The sequence below is a fragment of the Canis lupus genome, chromosome X (assembly GCF_048164855.1).
Source record: "Canis lupus baileyi chromosome X, mCanLup2.hap1, whole genome shotgun sequence".
Lineage (NCBI taxonomy): Eukaryota > Metazoa > Chordata > Mammalia > Carnivora > Canidae > Canis > Canis lupus.
Window position 1 is genome coordinate 15860162 of NC_132876.1, and position 3829 is coordinate 15863990.

Genomic DNA, 3829 nt, shown 5'->3' on the forward strand with positions numbered 1-3829 from the left:
AGCCATCCAGGTGCCCCTACATGAGGATTTTGATGGCACGATGATCTGATTGGCAATGACACAAAAGAGGGGCGTCTAGGTTCTGGATGATAGAATCAAGATCTCCAAAGGCTTATTCAACTATTATCTGAAAGAAATGTAAAATGAGGGCCTTGAGCCACAAAAGCAACTGCACAATTTTAAGACAAGGAGAATGTGGATCCACAGTGAGCACAGAACATAGAAAGAATTCTAAGTTTTTTATATTTGTCTATGGTATGATGTTGCTCTGAAAATAGATAATTTGATCTTAGGTTGTGTTAGTAGAAACGTAGTAGATTGACCAGTTGAAGTTGCCAATATCTGACCATTTTTGACCTCCAAACTGGCAATTGCATATGGTTCAACCTAATACCAAGTGGAAGATGAAGGATCCTGAATCTGGAGGACATCATGCTAAGTGAAATGACCCAGACACGGAAGGATAAACAGTATGATCTTGCTTGTATATGGAATCTAAAAAGTTGAATTCACAGGGGAGTCTAGGTGGCTCAGACTCTTGATTTTGGCTCAGGTCATGATCTCAGGGTCATGGGATTGAGCCCCCATGTCAGGCTCCATGCTCAGTGGGAAGTCTGCTGGAGATTCTCTCTCCTTCTGCCCCTCCTCCCACTCAAGTGCACACTGTCTCCAAATAAATAAATATATATTTTTTTAAGTCAAGGGGTACCTGGGTGGCACAGTTAGTTAAGTGTCCAAATCTTGATTTCAGCTCAGGTCATGATGTCAGGGTCCTGAGATCAAGTCCCATGTCGGGCTCCTTGCTCAGTGGGGAGTCTGCTTGAGATTCTCTCTCCTTCTGCCCCTCCTGCTCATGGTCTCTTTGTCAAATAAACAAATAAATCTTTTTTTTTTTTTTTTCAAAAAGTTGAATTCATGGAACCATGGTGGCTGTCAGGGGGCTTGGAGTGGGGGAAATGGGGAGATGTTGGTCAAAGGGCACAAACTTTCAGTTATTAAATGAATAAGTTCTGGAGACCTAGCATGGTGGCTAGTTAATAATAACATATTATATACTTGAAATGTGCTAGGATAGTAGATCCTAAAAGTTCTCAACACACACACATACACACACACACACACACACACACACACACAGAATGCTAACTATGGGAGGTGATGGAGGTGTTAATTAGCTTGATCATGGTCATCATTTCACAACATTTTATCAAATCATCACACCATGGACCTTAACACATACCCAATTGTTACTTGTCAAATATATTTCAATAAAGTTGAGGAATGGAAGATGAAGGTCCTCTGTGCTTTGCACTGACTGGACCACATTTAGAGGATTGTGCTTGGTTCTATGTGACACGTTAGTAGAGGCATTTTGATAAATATGCACAGTGAATTCCTACTGTAATCTAGGGATTCAAAAGCTTGTTATCAAGGGACTGCTACTGAGGCTGTGAACTTGTGAACTGCCCTCAAACATGAGAGGAGCTAAGAACTGGGGATGGAGCTGATGGTTTTCCAGATAGTCTTGGAACAACAAAAGGACAGATGAGTGGGAGTGACAGAGCAGCAAATTTGTGCTCAACATAAGGAAAGGGGGAGCTCATGATCGAGGCTTCTCTGGAGCTGTCAAGACAGGTGGTGAGACCTTCATCAAGTGTTCAGGCAGAAGCAGCATGTTGTGGAGGGCATTTAAGTATTGGAAAAGATTTGAACAACTTTATCACTTAGTTCCCTTATAACTCAGGAAACTCTATCATCCAGCTCAAAAGTGAACCAAAATAAGACTCAGTCCCACTGCAGAAAGTAGTAGTCTTCCCATGCCTAAACATTTTGTTTAGTGTCAAGCAGCAACAGTAACACATCAGAATGACAACTCCACTGGACTCTTCCAAATCTTTTTTTTTTTTTTTTGACAGGAAGTAGGATTTATTGGTGGGCATGAATAGGGTTAGGGTTGTGTGAGGTTCTCATGAGTGCAGAGCCTTCCATTTGTCCAAGGGGCCCGATTAGGGATGTATTTGATTCCCCAGCCATCTGGGATGAGCCACTTTTCTGCCACCATGTCTTCAAATTCATCCACATTAAACTTAGTAAAGCCCCGCTTCTTGGAGATGTGGATCTTCTGGTGGCCAGGGAACTTGAACTTGGCCCTGCGTAGGGCCTCAATCACATGCTCCTTGTTCTGCAGCTTGGTATGGATGGGCATGATGACTTGGCCAGTGTGGACCCTGGCTACTGTGCCCTGGAGCTTCCCAAAGGCACCTCGCATACCTGTCTGCAGTCTAGATTGGAGATAGCATGATGTCAGACCTCAAATTCCACCATAAAGGGCTGTCTCTAAGGTCTCTTAGGGCAATCCATGCAATCAACAGGCTGCATACACTACCAAGGAGGCTACTGTTTGCAGCCATGGCACACTAGGCCCCCAAGGAGAAAGAGCATAGTTAGCTTAATTGGCTGCAGTGGACTCTTCCAAATCTTTAGAGGGTTTTGTTCAGCCAAATATAACAACAGTCTTCTCAAGATGCATCTCCTTATCTGTACTAAAGAACCTAGTCTAGAAATCCAGTTTCTGGGGATTAAATTTCATACCATGTTGAAATTATTTTTAAAGATTTATTTATTCATGAGAGACACAGAGAGAGAATGGCAGAAACATAGGCAGAGGGAGAAGCAAGCTCCACCAGGACTTGATCCTGGATCCTGGGTTCAGGATCCTGAGCTGAAGGCAGGCGCTCAACCACTGAGCCACCCAGGTGTCCCTACCGTGTTGGATTTTTTGACCCACTCGAGAATTAGTAGCTGCAAGGGTTGAGCAAGACTCAAATTGGTGGGGGTTGGATAATGTGCTAGTGCATTTACATGTCACTAATTGCAATTACTGTGTCTAGAAAAAGTAAATTATAGGGAAGAACTAGAGGATTCTTAAATATCAAAAAAGCTTTCTCTGAAATAACATATAAGTGAAACAAAATATTCCATCTCTCTCAAAAATGCAGGAGTTTAAAAAGGTGCTATTCACCTAAAATGGGTACATTTTATAGTGTCTAAATTATGCCTCAATAGAATTGTTTAAAAAAAAAAAAAAACCAGGACCAGCGCAGTCCAGGTGGCTCAGCGGTTTAGCGCCGCCTTCAGCCCACGGCGTAATCCTGGAGACCCGGGATGGAGTCCCATGTCGGGCTCCCTGCATGGAGCCTGCTTCTCCCTCTGCCTGTGTCTCTGCCTCTCTCTCTCTCTCTCTGTGTGTGTCTCTCATGAATAAATAAATAAAATTTTAAAAATAAAATAAAAAAAACAGAGTCATTTGGCAAAATGTACTTGAGGTATTCAAGGTTGAAACACTTGAAAGCATGCTCAGTAAGTGCAGGTCTGCCCAAGTCATACTGCCTGCATTTAAAGGCTGGCTCCTCCACCTACTAGCCTGGCACATAGTAAATGCTCCATAAATCTTAGTTTTTCTGTGTGATGACCCCCAGATATGTAGATTTACCAGTTTTTGTTAGCCTAACATCTGCTTATTTATTCCTATTTATGATATTTGTTTTTTTTTACCTCAGTTGCATTGCTATATTTTAATAGCTTTCTTTTTGCTTGTTATTCTCTCTTTCTTCCAAAGAGATAACCTAGAAATATTCATAATATACTCTACTAGATACCTGAATTTGTTTGCTAGGGCTTCCATAACAACATACCACAGATCATGTAGCTTGAACAACAGAAAATTATTTTTTCATAGTCCTAGAGGCCAGAAGTCCAAGGTCAAGGTGCTGTATTGTTGGGTTCCCCTGAGGCCTCCATCTTTGGCTTCTAGATGCCCATCCTCTTG

General features: G+C 42.2%; 1 non-coding gene across 1 annotated transcript; it reads right to left on the reverse strand.

Moving 5' to 3' along the window:
- Positions 1-2329: 2329 nt before the first annotated feature.
- On the reverse strand, positions 2330-2463 carry LOC140628935 (small nucleolar RNA SNORA70). The gene has a single exon (XR_012026850.1). It is a non-coding gene; the product is annotated as a small nucleolar RNA SNORA70 (small nucleolar RNA).
- Between the last annotated feature and the right edge of the window lie 1366 nt (positions 2464-3829).